Below are 18694 nucleotides of genomic sequence, written 5' to 3'. Positions count from 1 at the left end.
ATTACCTTCTAGGAATGAGCAATTACCTAGCAAACCTAACACTGCTAGACATGAGTGTCAGAGGAACAGTGACTTACATCCTAGTCACAGGCATTAACCCTCTACGCTCGACCTATTGCCCAGCAAACAATCCGTGCCTGTAGAATAAATTAGCCATAGGAAAAAGATATAACCCTAGAAAACATCCAAGATCACAACACGAAAACCATAATACCTGGGCATGGGCAACTGCCCAGAAAAAAAAGCAATACCCATAGACATGAGCACTTGCCTTCTAGGAACGAGCAATTACCCATCAAACCTTATACAGCTAGACCCCCTAGACTCAAGAAATTGCTCATGCAATGACCACCTAGAAATAAGCAGGTGACCCTAGCAAGTTTGCCATATCTTTAAGACATAAACAATTACTTTAAGTATGAGCATTTTCTGCTTAACACCCCATACACGTTACATTAAAGTCAGCTAAAACCAATATTGAAGAGTTCAGGTGACAATCTAATGTGTATGGGTACGCCAGCCAACTAATGGTTGGAGGAGATGTCGATCGGGTCTGTACGATTTTGGACTGCCGATTGCATTGTCCTCCTGGAGATAAGCTGTCATGTTATCTCTTGGAGAACACTGGAGCACGTGGCCGAAGGAGCGCTCCTGTGTGCAGGGGAGTCGACTGAAATGGCTGCCATCCGAATGATCGGCTGAAGCATCATTGGGCCAACAGCCATCTAATATGTATAGGGGACTTTAGACACAAATAATTATCACCTACAGATGAGTATTTACCCTAATAATCATGCAATACTTTAAGAAACCAGCAACCATCTAGAAGCAGCAATAAACTGGCAAACATACCAAACTATATACAACCCATGGCAACAATTATGGAATCACAGGGCTCGGAGGATGTTCACTCCGTTGTTTAATGTTGTTGAAAAAAGCAGATCACAGAAATGGCACAAAACTAAAGTCATTTCAAATGGCAGGTTTAGGGCTTTAAGAAACACTAAAAGAAATCAAGATTAACAATGTGGTACTCAGTAAGGGTAATTTTTTTCAGACCAAGCAGAGGGAAAAAATTATGGAATCACTCAATTCTGAGGAAAAAATTATCGAATCACCCTGTAAATTTTCATTTCCAAAACTAACACCTGCATCAAATTAGATCTGCTCATTAGTCTGCATCTAAAAAGGAGTGATCACACCTTGGAGAGCTGTTGCACCAAGTGGACTGACATGAATCATGGCTCCAACAGGAGAGTTGTCAATTGAAACAAAGGAGAGGATTATCAAACTCTTAAAAGAAGGTAAATCATCACGCAATGTTGCAAAAGATGTTGGTTGTTCACAGTAAGCTGTGTCTAAAATGTGGACCAAATACAAACAACATGGGAAGGTTGTTAAAGGCAAACATACTGGTAGACCAAGGAAGACATCAAAGCGTCAAGACCGGAAACTTAAAGCAATATGTCTCCAAAACAGGAAATGCACAACAAAAAAATGAGGAACGAATGGGAGGAAACTGGAGTCAATGTCTGTGACCGAACTGTAAGAAACCAAGATTACAATGGGCTAAGGAAAAGCAATCGTGGACTGTGGATGACTGAATGAAAGTCATATTCAGTGATGAATCGCGAATCTGCATTGGGCAAGGTGATGATGCTGGATCTTTTGTTTGGTGCCATTCCAATGAGATTTATAAAGATGACTGCATGAAGAGGACATGCAAATTTCCATAGTCATTGATGATATGGAGCTGTATGTCAGGTAAAGGCACTGGGTAGATGGCTGTCATTACATCGTCCAGAAAACATGAAAATATACCTATATACTATCAGTTATCACCTAGGCATGAGCAATTGCCAAGAAAACATTAAATACATGAAAGGAATTACCATCTAGGACCCATCGATTGCTCCCCAGCTATGAGTAATAACAGCAATATTCTCAGGCATTTGCAAAACCCCCTTTTGGAAGGAGCAGCTGCCCAATACACCTACACATAAAGCACAATCCCTTAGCTATAAACAATTGTTCGGCAAACTTGCAGGGCCCTTACCGCAATTCCAGTCTAGAAATGAGTATAGACTCTAGCAAGATGCAAGCAATTACCTCCTAGAGATGAGCAAATAACCCAGCAAAAATTTGTCTAGACATGAGCAATAACGCTCACATTCTTAAGCAATTGACTATTAAACAATACCCCTAAAGCAATAAGATAGAAACAAAATGAACTCTAGAAAATAAGCAGAAAACATTCAATACCTGCCAAATATGAGCAATTACCCCCCCCTAACAGTGAGCAACTACTCCAGTAAACATCTGTCTACCACCTATATAGGAGCAGATGCCCAGCAGATTTGCAACACCCCTAGTCATGGGCTCTTGGGAACTAACATGTGGACCTTTGACACATACAATAACTCCCTCAGTAAAGAGAAATACCCAGTAAAAATGCAGTACCATAGTCTTAAAGCGCACCTGTCACCAGGATTGTGCTCAATAAACTACATACACTGTCAGGTGGGTGACATTACACTGATTAAAATGATACCTTGGTTGATGAAACCCATACTGTGGTTCTTCTGTAATCTTTACTTTCAGTTTCGAGATAATGATAAGCTCGTGCTACGGGGCAGCCTGTGGGGGGCTCTCTATCCGGTGCTCTGCTTACATATTTATCTGCATGCTCTTATGACAGATCACTGGCTCACTGTGCCTTCACTGACCTGTCTCTCATTATACATAATGCATCTAGTAGTGCGGGGCTAGGTAAAATAGGAGGCAGGTCAGTGAACGATCAGTGAGCTTTCATAAGAGCATACAGATGAATATGTAAGCAGAGCATCAGATAGAGCGCCCCCACAGGCCACCCCGAAGCATGAGCATATCATTATCTCCATATCTTGGTGTAATGGCATGCCCCAAGACGTGCCATTACACCAAGTCACAAACAAATATCTAAGGCACATATAAAATGGTTCACCTTAGGTAACTAAGGATTATCTTCCTTTAGGAATTACTGGACTATGCTAATTTTTTGCACATGTTGTCAGAGTTTCCCTGGGCATATGCGATTTTAGATTAGATTTAAATTTTAAATGTGTAGATTTTGTAACATAGTATATTACGCAACTCCAAAAATACAGCTAGAAAAGCCAGAAACGCGTCAGAGTAATCTTCATTCTCCACCGTCATGGACATATTTGAATCATTTTTAAAACTATGGAATAAAGCATTATTGATTTTATTTGCATATATTACACAGCTCCTTTGTCTTCTATGTAAGAAAAAACTATTCATCTGGATCAGGGAAGCTTTTGTGAAACACCTCCAATTTTCAACACTTATTCTGTATATTTGCCCTATTATCTGAAATTGCCAATGACTGATATGATCCTAATAGTGGTTGGCATTGGAAAATGTGCATTAGAACATGTTTATTACCATACCTTTGTATAAAAGAATATATTTGTAACAGATGAAACAAGTGAATTACTGTTTCAATAGCATAATTTTATTATTTATTATTTATTAAATTTGTCCATGCTTATTTTTTTAAAGGGAACCTGTCAGGTCAGGCAGGGAATTTACTCATAAATAAGTGAATGCTACTGGATTGGAGGTCACTATCATAGTGGGTGCCAAAAAGAAAGTGGGACCATGATGGGTGAATTTTTTTTTTACAAAAATATTTCGACTATAGGAAACACATGTATAATAATGTGTATGGGGCAGTGAGAGGGCTTATTTAATGTGATATGTGGCTTGTGAACTGCCTTCTGTACTTATGTGCTTACTTAAAATAGAATATTCACAACCTAAAGTGGATCTCCCACCAGATTTTGCAATATTAACTTCATGTGTTATCAAATAAATATCTTAGACCTGATCGGGCTTCTGATTCAAGTCAGAATGGATGTATAATCCTATTTTTTTTATGTTTCAAATTTCAACACCTGTTGGTAACATGAGTCCAACTACAGATGGAATCACAAAATACTGATTTTAATATATTGCAGAAAAAAATACTAAGAGTTATAACTTCTATTAAAGGGAATCTGTCAGCAGGTTTATGCTATGTAATCTGAGAACACCATGATGTAGGAGCAGATACTGTGATTCCAACAATATGTTACTAACTTGGCTGTGTTTTGCTGTTTCAATACCGTGTTTTATCAGCAGGACAACTGCTCTTGTGCCTCCTAGTCCAACACATCTGCCAATCAGTGCACAGCTATACACAGTTCAGTATTACGTGCAGAGAAAGCAGTGATTCAATCATAACTGTTGCACCCAATAAACTGAGTGATCCATTTCTGGAATCAGGGTCTCTGCCCCTACATCATGTTGCTGTCAGATTACATAGTACAAAACCTGACAGATTCCCTTTAATATATTTTGGACAGTTCTAAATGTTAACAATACTATATTTATCAGCCATGTTCGTAAAGAAAAAACTGCAGATTTGCCCTTGTTTCCTAACAGATCGTGCATACCATGTCCTTCTGTAAGAGACAGCTCACAAATTGGATGGTGCATAAATATTAGGAAATCTTTCAAATTTTGCAAGAGAAATCAAAACATTTACTAGCCAATTTTTTTTATTCGTTTTACTTTCTTTTAGGAGGGGGGGCACCATATAAAATAATATCTATATGACTTTTTTAAGTAACTACTAATTTTAAAACGAGGCGTTAATACGGTACATAGACTGTACTAAACATAAACTTTTCATATTTAAGATGGTAGGCTTGCTATGTGAAATTTCCAGAGTTTGCTTCTGTTTCTGTAATATGCATTAAGAAATAAGGAGATGATATGATTAACAGAGACAGCAAAGGGGTTAAAATTTTAATGAAGCGTTATGTTACTAGTCAGCGATCAATATCTGTGCTAACTTCTGCTTGATTGAAGTACTGTGAGCGCACTTAGAGATTGATCTCAGGATATAGTTTCTAATGCTTTACTGTACAAATTTAGATTCTTTCTTAGTGTAGCAATTTGTACTCTCATGCAGAAAGCTTATACAAAATGACTTTCTACAAGTAAATGTCCTGACTCAGCCTCCTATGACACGTCTATGAATAGCATTTACCCTGGGATTATGTTTTGGAAATGCGGAAGAGCTAGTGGGACATTAATCAAACTGTTTCAGCTTTTTAGGAAAATAAAAGTTATAAAATAATGACTTCTATTTTAAATAACTAAATTCATTTTTCAACCTTTATTACAGATTAGTGTATTTTGTTATCAGACTATTATGGAAATATAATTGCTGCTATAAAGAATAGTTACATAACAGATACTTCAACGTCTTCATGTCTCAAACTTGTGTCAAGCTTGGATGTTTAAAAATAATGAGAAACACTAGTTTAACATAGTAACATACTTACAAAAGAGATATTCAATACGTATATACTTTAAAAGTATATATAACTTCAACTCTCACATATCTATTGAACGCTACATATTTTTGTATTACTTTATATGACCAGCAGGTGTCAGTATAGTAATTGCTGTCTATGGAGAGAAGCATTTTTTTCTTAACATCTTTACTGCTACCTGCCACCTGTATGACATCAACATGCATTACACTGCCTCAAAGAATATTTTGAGGCATAATTTTTGATGACAGCTTTCTAAATAGGACTCTGCATTTTTTTTTTCATCAAATTTCCTTTGTTCTCTGATAGTATAGCATGCTGCAGTAAAAAAAAAATGAAAACTTGACAGGCTCAAAAACTGAAATTGGATGCATCGGGATATTTTATAGAACATATCACTAGGGATACTTGCTATCTGCCATGTCTCCTGAAAAAAAATCCAGTCTCAGAGTCTAATCCAAATGTTTATACTTAGTAAGCAAAGATTTGTAATGCGCTTATTTTGGGAGATATATTTTAAAGAAGTGAAGTCATAGCTATGTTGCAGCATTGGAGATATTTGCTGATTCTTTTCTTAGTGCTGATGCACTGACTATGTCTATGAGCAATACATAATACTCTCTTGTGTAGTATGCTAAATGAAATTCCCATCATTAGAAGTTATCACCTATCCATAGAATAGGTAATAACTTGCTGATCGGCAGGAGTCTGACCACTGGCACTATCAACACTCAAAAAAATTGGGCCTTAAAGGGCTCAATTTGAATAGAGTTGCTGCCAATGTTCGGCTTTTTCTAACAGTCCAATAGAGAAGGAATGGAGTGGTGGTGCACATGCTTGGCCACCACTACATTCAGAGGAGCAGGTGATCCACAGTGTTGAATACTGCAGAGATCCAGGAGAATCAGCAAGGAGAAGTACTAGTGACCATTAGATTTGCTGTTAGTAGATCATTAGAGACTTTAGTAAGGGCAGTTTCAGTAGAGTGTAAAGAGCAGAGAACGTATTGTAAAGGGTCAAGAAGAGAGTTATCTGAGAGATAGTGAATTAGACTGGAGTAACAAGCAGTGCAGTTCTGGTCGAGGGATGGTTTTTTAAGTAATGAGTAGTGTTGAGCGATACCTTCCGATATCAGGAAATATCGTATCGGATTGGATCGGACCGATACTCAAAAAGTATCGGATATCGCCGATTCCGATACCGGAAACCAATGCAAGTCAATGGGACAGAAATATCGGAATGAAAATAAACCCTTTCTTTCCTTGTAGGTTAATTCTACATGAAGTAAAACAACTAAGAATAATGTAGAATGTATTATGCGAAAAGCCGGCAATTCATCAGCGCATACACCGGTACCCGACAATTTACAACAGAAAGAATAGAGCTTCACACATAGATTAGATAGATAGAAACATGTCAGTCACATATATATGAAGTACAGTGACAGTGTTGCTTAATGTACTTGTCATTTAGTGTAAAGGATTTATTAAAAAAAATATTAGTGTTTTCATGCACCGTCTCTTTAAGAAATCCGGCCGGCAATTCAGCAGCGGTACCCGACAATTTATAACAGACAGAATAGAGCTTCACACATAGATTAGATAGATAGAAACATGTCAGTCACATATATATGAAGTACAGTGACAGTGTTGCTTACTGTACTTGTCATTTAGTGTAAAGGATTTATTTAAAAAAATAATAGTGTTTTCATGCACCGTCTCTTTAAGAAAGCCGGCCGGCAATTCAGCATCTGTACCCGACAATTTAGAATAGAAGGAATAGAGAATCATACATAGATTAGATAGATAGAAACATGTCAGTCACATATATATGAAGTACAGTGACAGTGTTGCTTACTGTACTTGTCATTTAGTGTTAAAATAAAGGATTTATCTAAAAAAAAATTGGCGTGGGGTTCCCCTTAATTTTAGTCTCTAGCGGAGGTTAAGCAAACAGCTGGGGCAGATGTTTGAAGCCTGGGAAGGGGGTAATACCCACGGAGCTTCCCAGTCTGCTAATATCAGCCCCCAGCGGAATACTTAGCCTTTACTAGCTATTAAAATGGGGGACCCCCCCAAAAAAATGACGTGGGGTTCCCCCTAATTTAATAGCTAGCAAAGGCTAGGCAGACAGCTGGGGGCTGATATTAATAGCCCAGGAAGGGTGCCATGAATATTGGCCCCCTCCCAGGCTAGAAACACCAGCCGTCAGCCGCCCCAGAAATGGCGCATCCATAGGATGCGCCAATTCTGGCACTTAGCCTCGCTCTTCCCACTGCCCTGTAGCGGTGGCAGTGGGGTAATAGGGTTGGGGTTGATGTCAGCTTATAATACCAGCTGACATCAAGCCCAGGTTAGTAATGGAGAGGCGTCTATAAGACACCCCCATTACTAACCCCATAGTCAAAGTTAAAAAAAAAAACACAAACACCCAGAATAAAGTCCTTTAATTGAAATAAACACACAATTCTTTATTGTTCTAAATTAAACCATACTTACCGTCACACCCATTCCAGCTGAAGCCAATGATCTCCTGCAATAAAAGAAAAATAATAAAGCAACCTCATCCTTACCTTTCCATGGTTCCCACGATGGCTCCAGCTCTGCTACATCGAGATGACAGGCTGGACCGCAGGAGAAAGCTGCCATCCAGCCTGTCATCCCGCAGACACTGAGAAGAGCAGGCATGCTTGCGCTCCTGTGTCTCTCTGTGACGGCATCCAGATGAGCCGACAATGAACTCAGCTCACCTCATGCACGTCACTGACAGCGTGGGAGAATTCTCCTGCACTCAGCGCTTCAGCGTGAGAATTTTCCCACGCTGTCAGTGACGTGCATGAGGTGAGGTCATGTCCAATGAACTCAGCTCACCTCATGCACGTCACTGACAGCGTGGTAGAATTCTCACGCTGAAGCGCTGAGTGCAGGAGAATTTTCCCACGCTGTCAGTGACGTGCATGAGGTGAGCCGAGTTCATTGGACATGACCTCACCTCATGCACGTCACTGACAGCGTGGGAAAATTCTCCTGCACTCAGCGCTTCAGCGTGAGAATTTTCCCACGCTGTCAGTGACGTGCATGAGGTGAGCTGAGTTCATTGGACATGAACTCGGCTCATCTGGATGACGTCACAGAGAGACACTGAGGAGCGCAAGCATGCCTGCGCTTCTCAGTGTCTGCGGGATGACAGGCTGGATGGCAGCATTCTGCTGCTGTCCAGCCTGTCATCTCGATGTAGCAGAGCTGAAGCTGTCGTGGGATCCATGGGAAGGTAAGGATGAGGTTGCTTTATTATTTTTCTTTTATTGCAGGAGATCGTTGGCTTCAGCTGGAATGGGCGTGATGGTAGGTATGGTTTAATTTAGAACAATAAAGAATTGTGTGTTTATTTCAATTAAAGGACTTTATTCTGGGTGTTGTGTTTTTTTTAAATACTTTACTAGAAATTCATGGTGGTCATGTCTAATATTGGCGTGACCCCATGAATTTCGGGCTTAGGGCCAGCTGATAATGCCAAGCTGGCCTTAACCCCTTTATTACCCAGTGAGCCACCGCACCAGGGCCCTGAATGAGTTGGGTACAGCGCCAGAAGATGGCGCTTCTATGAACGCGCCATTTTCCGGGGCGGCTGCGGACTGCAATTTGCAGCGGGTGGGGCCCAGAAAGCTTGGGCCTCCCTGCGCTGCAGATTCCAGCCCCCAGCTGCCTAGTTGTACCTGGCTGGACACAAAAATAGGGCGAAGCTCCACGCATTTTTTTTTTTAATTATTTCATGAAATTCATGAAATAATTAAGAAAAAAAGGGCTTCCCTATATTGTTGTGTCCGGCCAGGTACAAATAGGCAGCTGGTGGTTGGGGGCAGTCCGTTCCTGCCTGCTGTACCTGGCTGGACACAAATATAGTGCGAAGCCCCACGTCAATTTTTTTTTATTTCATGAATTTCCTGAAATAAAAAAAAATTGACGTGGGGCTTCGCACTATATTTGTGTCCAGCCAGGTACAGCAGGCAGGAACGGGCTGCCCCCAACCACCAGCTGCCTATTTGTACCTGGCCGGACACAACAATATCGGGAAGCCCTTTTTTTAAAAAAAATATTTCATGAAATAATTTAAAAAAAAAATACGTGGGGCTTCTCCCTATTTTTGTGTCCAGCCAGTTACAACTAGGCAGCTGGGGGATGGAATCTGCAGTGCAGGGAGACCCAAGCTTTCTGGGCCTCCCCCCCACTGCAAATTGCAGTCCGCAGCCACCCCAGAAAATGGCGTGTTCATAGAAGCTGGATGCTGTACCTGGCTGGCATACAAAAATATGGCAAAGCCCACGTCAAAATTTTTGGGAAAAATTAATTAAAAAATAAATAATAATTTAGGGACTGCATCTTTATTAACTCCTCAAATGTCATTTGGTGTTAAAATAAAGGATTTATTTAAAAAAAAAATTGGCGTGGGATGCCCCATAATTTTAGTCTCTAGCGGAGGTTAAGCAGACGGCTGGGGCAGATGTTTGAAGCCTGGGAAGGGGGAAATACCCACGGAGCTTCCCAGACTACTAATATCAGCCCCCAGCTGAATACCTAGCCTTTACTAGCTATTAAAATGGGGGACCCCCCCAAGAAAATGACGTGGGGTCCCCCCTATTTTAATAGCTAGGAAAGGCTAGGCAGACAGCTGGGGGCTGATATTAATAGCCCAGGAAGGGTGCCATGAATATTGGCCCCCTCCCAGGCTAGAAACACCAGCCGTCAGCCGCCCCAGAAATGGCGCATCCATAGGATGCGCCAATTCTGGCACTTAGCCTCGCTCTTCCACGCTGCCCTGTAGCGGTGGCAGGGGGTAATAGTGGTGGGGTTCATGTCAGCGCCAGCTGCCATGAAGCCCAGGTTAGTAATGATGGGCGTCTATAAGACACCCCCATTACTAACCTACAAAGTGTTAAAAAGAAAACACACACTACACCCAGAAAAAAATAATTTATTTGAAATAAAACACACCATTTTATTTAATTCTTAGTTTACTAAAAAAAATAGTTACCTCTCCATGTTCCTGCGCTGATCTCCCATGCACAGCTGTCACATCTGGAGATGGTGACAGCTGTGCATGGCTGCTGTAAGCTCACACTGCCGGGAACACGTCCGCTCCCGGCAGCGGGAGCCACTGACTGAGGTCACCGGAGTGCATTCAGGCAGCGCAGCTCCGGAGACCTCCTTTACGGCACTGCTGTACCGTGGGAATTTCTCACGATACAGCAGGGCCGTAAAGGAGCTGACCGGAGCAGCGCTGCCTGAACTCCGGCGAACCCGCTTATGCAATGACGGGGCTGCTTTACGGCCCCATCATTCTAGCGGCGGCAGCGGTTCAGAGCGGTCACATTCTATGTGGCTGCTCTGAACTGGAGATCATCGTGGGACACTCGTGGACTACTACGGAGGGGTAAGGATAAGGTTGTGGTTTATTATTTTACATTTTATTACAGGAGATCGATGGCTTCGGGGAATTAGGTGTCTAGGTGAGTATAGGTGTAGTTTTTTATTTTTTACTTTATTTTAGGTGGCGATCGGCGGGGACAGGTAATGTATGAACTAATTTATTGTAGGCAACCACTGGCCACCAATGACATGTATTTAACATTTATTGGGGACACAGTAGGGCAATTTAAATAACAGGATCAGGCTGATGGGAGCTACTGCTCCCATCGAGCTGATCCTGCTGGCACGAGTGGACGGGGGACAGACATAGGCCGATGGGAGTAGTAGTGTCACATCGGCCTATGTCTGCCTGCACGCACACACCCCCAGACATCGCACAGACACCGCACACACCCGCAGACATCGCACAGACACCGCACACACTCGCACACACCCGCAGACACCGCACACACCCGCAGACACCGCACACACCCGCAGACACCGCACAGACACCCCACACACCGCGCATACCCGCACAGACACCCACACACACCAATCATGACCGGTCTGGGAGGTGAGGCTGACCTGTGCGGCCGTGGGAAAGTTCATGTGAGTTCATGCAATGCAGTCAAGCATGAACTCACATGAACCCTCTGAGGGCACCGCGGCGACTTCAAATGAACAGCTGATCGGCATCACCTGATACCTCAGCTGTTCATTTGAAATAACCGGTGGGAAAGCGCAGCACAGAACGGGAAAGCCGGCGGTGAAGTCTTTTCACTGCCGGCTTCCCCGCCCGGGTTCTTCGCTCCCCGCTCCTTGGTGCTGCGCTCCCCGCCCGGTCCTAACTTACGATCGGGATGAGAGGTGGCGAGGGGAGCGGAGGATCGGGGTGGGAGGCTGCGGGGAAGCAGTATGGGGCTGTGTGATTGTTTAAAAGCCGGCGGCTTTTTACCGCGCGCCGGCTTTTAAACAATCAGGAGAATTCTCCCACGCTGGGATGGCATTCTGATGACAGGTTGGATCGCAGCTGGGCGCTGCCATCCAGATTGTCATCCTTCAGAGACACTGCAGAGCGCAGGCATTATGGGAACTTCCGATTCCGGTATTCGATATTGTAAAAGTATGGGAATTAAGTATCGGAATTCCGATACCGCGAATATCGGCCGATACCCGATATTTCAGTATCGGAATGCTCAACACTAGTAATGAGTGTTCACTGCCATGTTTAAAGGAGGAAGGAAAGATACTATCCATCTCTTTCTATCTATAGTATCTTTTCTTGTTTGTGGAATTTTATTCAGAGGCCTCTGACATTGTTAAGGTTTGTTCAGAACGAGGTGGATATGTTGCATTTCCCTACACAGTGAAAAGGGATGAGGATCTAATGAAGTAGCTCTTAGGTTATGTGCAGATGCCATCTAATAGAAGATGGTTTACTTGCTAAGGTTTTCTTACAAAAGATACTTCAGGTATTCGGTCAGTATTTTTTCTCAGGAGTGGGAGCCAAAACCAGATGAGGAACAATCAGAGAAAAGATATAAGAGAAACAAGTCACCAATTCTGTATTTATCACCAACTCCTGGTCTTGTCTCCCACTCCTGAGAAAAAATACTGACCGAATATTGACCAAATACTGATAGTGAGACCATGGCCTAATAGTGAGTGACTTCCAAGATGAAGCTGCCAAAAGAGTGGTTATTTAACCGCCTTGCACGATTGGAAGCTGGAAGCAGTTAAAAATAGTTCAAAATCACTGAACATATACTGTGCACAGCGAGTCGTTTTTACATTGCTGTTCATATTTTCACTCTTTTTGGCATTTTCTTTGCACTTTCTCAAGTGAGCTCCAAGCGGGATTCACCTGAAAAATACTTTTTGCTCACACACCTTTAGGCAGGTTCTTCCTGTCCCACATATTAAAATCTATAGAGGCATGGAAGACAAATGACTGATATTGCCCTCTATATAGAGAAACACAGTCAAGTTTTTACTTTTGGCTGGAAACAGATCATCATAAATATAATTGCAGTAAGCAGATCTCGTGTATCCTCCACTTTGTCTAACTCTGCAGTGTTTGAGGTTTTCTTAAACAAGAAAAGGTTCATTTGTCTCATTGACCTTTATAAGTAACTCACCGTAGATGCTGGCTACCACTCTCAATTAGGAAAGTTATATGATAGCCTCCTAGAAAGTAAAAAAGAACAAATGTATATATATTCAGAAATCCAATATTCTTTAGTCTAACAGTGAGGGCTAGAACTCCACATAATTTACAGCACTTCACTCTATTTTTACTGCCTGTATTGTCAATGTCATGTTGAATTCTCTAAACAACAGGAATATGAACAGAAGAAGAAATTTGCGTGTATGCATTAAGCGATCTTCATCAAGGTCAGAGTGTGATACATACATCCTGTACTCATACATTTACAATAGCAGAAAATCTAGTTAAAACCTGAGAAATAATAGTCTAACAAGGATGAACAAGGACATATAGGGAGAAGAATAGACTAGAGTTGTACTGAAAATAATGAAAGCTATTTAAAGGGAATTGGTCGCCAGATTTTTGCCACCTAATATGAGAACATCATATTATGGAGACATAGACCCTGATTCCAGTGATGTCACTTTACTAAGCTGCTTTCTATAAATGTGTCAAAAACATCACTGTTTTATCAGCAGGAGAATATCACTAGAGAACTAGTAAACTTACTGACATATTTATTAGGTCTGTAAGCCCCCCCCCCCCCCCCCCTACTGATTGGCAGTTTTCTGCCAATGCACAGTGTACACATAAAGTTGTCAATCAGCATGAGGTTATACAGAGCTCAGCATTCAGAGACCTGGTAGATCTGTAGCAGAGAAAACAGGTGATTTTATCAAAGATATAACACGCAACCCAATATGTGATATATCGCTGAAATCTTGGCAAATACATCATGCCGCTCTCCCCAGAAAAAATAAATAAAATTAACCTCTTCACCCTGAAGCCTGTTTTCACCTTCTGGACCTAGCCAAATTTTCCAATTCTGAACAGTGTCAAATTATGCAGCAATAACTCTGGAACACTTCAACAGAGATCCCAGTGATTCTGAGATTGTTTTTTCATGACACATTGTACTTTATGGTAGTTGTAAATTAATGTCGATATTTTTGCATTTATTTGTGAAAATATCAGAAATTTGGCCAACATTTTAAAAATTTTGCAAGTTTCAAAGTTTTAATTTTCATACCCTATGTTACGCTCACGTTTGAACTGTTTAGCGTGAGCGTGGAATGTGGTACCTCTGTGCCGTGGACCGAGGAGAGCCTGGAGGGGAGTGACTAAGTGCCACACCAAGACTGAACTTGGATGCATGGCAGCTGACGACTCCACAATCCAAGGAGAACCTGGGAGGGACCAGGACCAAGTGCTACTCCAAGACTGACCTTGGAGGCGCGGCAGCTGACCCTCTAGGAGATATACAGACTGACAGGGTTCATATACTAGCAGGCGGGCACTGGCAGATACAGCTGGAATACAGGAATGGGTAGGACAGGATGAACAGAAACGGCTTAAGGAAGAAATGGGTCTTTGGTAGGGAACCGTAGATATGGACAGACAGGGAACCACAGGTGTGGACAGACTGGGAACCACAGGTTCACTTAGAACAGACAGGATCAGTTTCACACAGGACGAACATAAGAACAAGTACACACAGGACAGGCAGAGCCATGTTCACAAAGCGTACCTTCAGTGAAGTAGCAAGTGTACTCACTAAACACTAATGTTGCACAGCGACAACAGATTAGAGATAGGCACTGGTTCAGACACTGCAGGTTTCACAGATAGGTACAGGTTCAGACACTACAGGTTTCAGATATAGGTAAAGGTACAGACTCAAGAGGTTTTGGGAAAGATTCAGACAGAGGTACAGATAGGTTCAGGGATAGGTCCTAATTCAGACAAGAACAGACACAAGTACAGGTTCAGGGTTCAGGCCGGTGTATTTAGCCCCCAGGGTGGCAGAAACAGACTCGATAAGACATGGGTACAGGTTCAGGATTCAGGCCTGGGTACTCAGCCCCCAGGGTTAGGACAGGACCTGGCAACTCAATAGTTGCAAATACACACACTGAAAGAGAGTGTTGCTCAAGCACCTCCCAATAGGTGGAGGTGCTTTAAGTACCCAGTGCCTCTCAGCAATAGTCTGGGGACTTATTAGGAATGCACAAATTGTTTCTTTAAGAATCAGGAAGTGCAGGCGCGGCTGCTCTAAGCAGGCAGCCAGAAAGTATGCACAGCAAGCAGAGGACCAGAAGCTCAATGCAAACAGCAAGTATAGGAGAAGGAACACACTGTACGCCCCGGGGGAGGGGTGAGTAAGTGTGTCTCCCTGCATGGTGGGGGATGGGAAGCCATGCAGGGATGCAGGCAGTGGTCTTACACCCTTAAACCAGATAGTTAAAAGTTTATCAGCAATTTCTAATTTTTCCAACAAAATTTGCAAACCATTTTTTTTTGGGAGCATATTTCATTTGAAGTGACTTTGAGTGGTCTATGTGACAGAAAATACCCAAAAGTGACATTATTTTAAAAAGTACACCCCTCAAAGCCATATTCAAGAAGTTTATTAACCCTTTAGGTGCTTCACAAGAAATAATGTAATGTGGAAGGAAAAAATTAAAATATTACATTTTCCCACAGAAATGTTGCTTTAGCCCAAAATTTTTCCATAAGAAAATGGACACTAAAATTTGTTGTGCAATTTCTCCTGAGTACACCAATACCCCATATGTGGTAGAAAACTACTGTTTGGGTGCACGGCAGGACTTGGAAGGGAAGGAGCATCATTTGACATTTGAAGCGCAAAATTGGCTGGAATAGATAGTGGACGCGTTTGCAGAGCCCCTGATGTGCCTAAAGAGTGGAAACCCACTGGCCTCCAGTGGCCTCATTTTGGAAGCTATCCTCCTCAGGAATTTATCAAGATGTGTGGTGAGCACCTTGAACCTCCAGGTTCTTCAAAGAATTTGATAACAATGAGCTGTGAAAATAAAAAAATGAAATTTTTCACACAAAATGTTGCTTTAGCCCCAGATTTTTCCTTTTCACAATGGTAGCAGTAGAAAATGGACCCCAAAATTTGTTGTGCAATTTCTCATGAGTAAACCAATACCTCACATGTGGTGGGAAATTACTGTTTGGGAACACTGCCAAGCTGTGAAAGGAAGGAGCGACTTTGATGGAATGGTCTGTAGGCACCATGTTGTGTTTGGAGAGCCCCTAATGTGCCTAAACAGTGGAAACCACTGACAAGTGACATTTTTTGGTAACTACACCACTCAAGGAATTTACCTAGAAGTGTGGTGAGCATCTTGAACCCTCAAGTGCTTCACAGAAATGCAGGAGAAAATGAATGGTACAATTTGTTGTGCAATTTCTTCTGTGTATGCCAGTACCCCCTATGTAGTCAAAAACTACTTTTCAGGCTCAGCAGGGAAGGAGCGCCATATTATAGTGCAGATTTTGCTGTTATGGTGGGGTACCAAAACAGTAGAACCCTCCCAAAAGTGACCCTATTTGGCCAACTACACTCCTCAATGAATTCATCTAAGGGTGCAGTGATCATATTGACAACACAGGTGTTGTGCTGATCGGATCAGAAAAGGAGCTCCCTCCCTCTGCTATGGCGATCGATGTCTCTGTCACTGTTGAGAGCGGCATCAGAGGGGTTAAACGCTTGTGATCGGCACTAGCACCCATCATGGGCATTTCTGAAGGGTGTCAGCTACAGTATAATATATAGTTGACACCCGCTAATGATCGCTCTGGCTCTGTTAGTGAGCCAATGCAATTGTCCCATACAGTGGTTTGTGGGTACACGCCTACCGCTGCGCCGCTCATGTATGTTGTGAAGGGGTTAAACCAGCTGAAAAATAGAGGAACCCTTAAGAACCATACTATAAAATGAAAGATAATATATATTCTGTAATATTTATCCAAAAATTAAAACTTCAGGTTTCATTTATCCAAGGTAATTTAGTGTGAGTATAACCATGGAAGTATGCAAGTCAGGGTGGATATATCATTGGTGCAACCTCTTCAGCCATGTAGGGGCCCAAGAGGAAAGGGACCCATTAAAATCTCGAAAGCAGGTAGAATTGAGCATTAGGGCTCGTGCAGACGACCGCATTATTGGTCCGAGTATGGTCCGACAAAACATCGGATTACGCTCGGACCAATGTTATGTTATGGGACAGCGCACATGAGCAATTTTTTTCTCAGGTCTGTGGAAAAATTTCAGCTTGCTCAAGTTTGATCCAATATTCGGATCTCACTTGGCCGTGCAAGTCAATGAGTAAGTGGGAAGTATCAGAGAAAAAAAATTAGCTTTTTTGCCGATTGTTCTTTAGTAGTGTTGAGCAGGCACTAAAATGCTCGGGTGCTCGAAGCTCGGGCAGAGGTCATCGTGATACTCGGGTGCTCGACCCGAGCAACGAGCCCAATGTTAGTCTATGGGAGACCCGAGCATTTTAGCGGCGGCACCCCCGGCAGTCTGTATAAAGCCTAAATAGTGCCCAAAACGATAGTGACAGTGCTCAAATGACATGTGGACAGCATGGGGATCGCCCCAGGAAGCATTTCTGACCCCCAGGTCACTGCTGTCACCAACATGGTCCGAGGTATTAAGCCACTTTTACGGACTCACAATAAAACGTTCAAAAACTAAACAAACTGTTTTCCTGTGAAATATGTTAAGGAACATCCTTTCCAGGGTAAAGACTTGTGTATAAGGTAAAATAAATAACCAAAAACAAAAATACTCCTCCACACCTTGGGCTATGTTTACAAGTAGCATTTTTTATGCGTTTTTGCACTTTTGTATTGCTTTCAACCGTGACAAATGCATTCACTGGGAAATGTCTTTTTAACATTTTACAACCTTATCTGGCCATGTGCTGTGTGACACATGCATACAGTGCTGAAAAGACATGGGAACAGCATGGGGAAGACCCCTGGAAGCATCTCTGACACCCAGGTCACTGCCTAAAAGTGTGCCCATCAGAAGTGATCCTTGCCGAATAAAAAGACAATATCAATGACCCTTGAAAGAGACGTGGAGGTCACAGTAGCTTAACAAGACGATTTTAATGCCCCTTACAAGAGCCATGCAGTACAGCATATTAAAAACATTATTCCCATTATTGGGGAGTGGGTCTCCAATAGTCTTTGTCTATGCCTTCCAAGCAAAAGCTGCCAAAAATTAGGACGGAGGAACTTGAAATGCCCCTTACAAGAGCCATGCAGTGCAGCATATTAAAAACATTATTCCCATTATTGGGAAGTGGATCTCCCATAGTCTTTGCCTATGCCTTCCAAGCAAAAGCTGCCAAAAATTAGGACGGAGGAACTTGCAATGCCCATTACAAGAGTCATGCAGTATAGCATATTAAAAACATTATTCCCATTATTGGGGAGTGGGTCTCCCATAGTCTTTGCCTATGCCTTCCAAGCAAAAGCTGCCAAAAATTAGGACGGAGGAACTTGCAATGCTGGCAACACGGACCACGGTCACCCTGGTGGTATAGTGGTGGTGGAGGCTGAGGATAAGGAGAAGAGCAAAAAACAGCCGAAATGAGGAAGCGTATACCCATGTGTGGTTGTGAAGCGGTGCATGGGAATACACTTCTCGAAATAACACAGTGGATTTGACTTTATGTTACTGTGCTGTGTTTTGGTGGTGATGAGAAGTCTGGCCCCATCCAGCCCTTGTTCATTTTAATAAGGGTCAGCTTGTCAGCATTGTCAGTTGACAGGCAAGTGCGCTTATCAGTTATAATTCCCCCCGCGGCACTAAAAACACTCTCCGATAACACGCTAGCGGCAGGTCAGGCCAGGATCTCCAAGGCGTACAGAGC

This window comes from Phyllobates terribilis, unplaced genomic scaffold, assembly GCF_046119375.1.
Source record: "Phyllobates terribilis strain yellow unplaced genomic scaffold, ASM4611937v1 Scaffold_4__5_contigs__length_816908805, whole genome shotgun sequence".
In the NCBI taxonomy this organism is placed as follows: domain Eukaryota; kingdom Metazoa; phylum Chordata; class Amphibia; order Anura; family Dendrobatidae; genus Phyllobates; species Phyllobates terribilis.
This window is presented reverse-complemented; position numbering follows the sequence as displayed.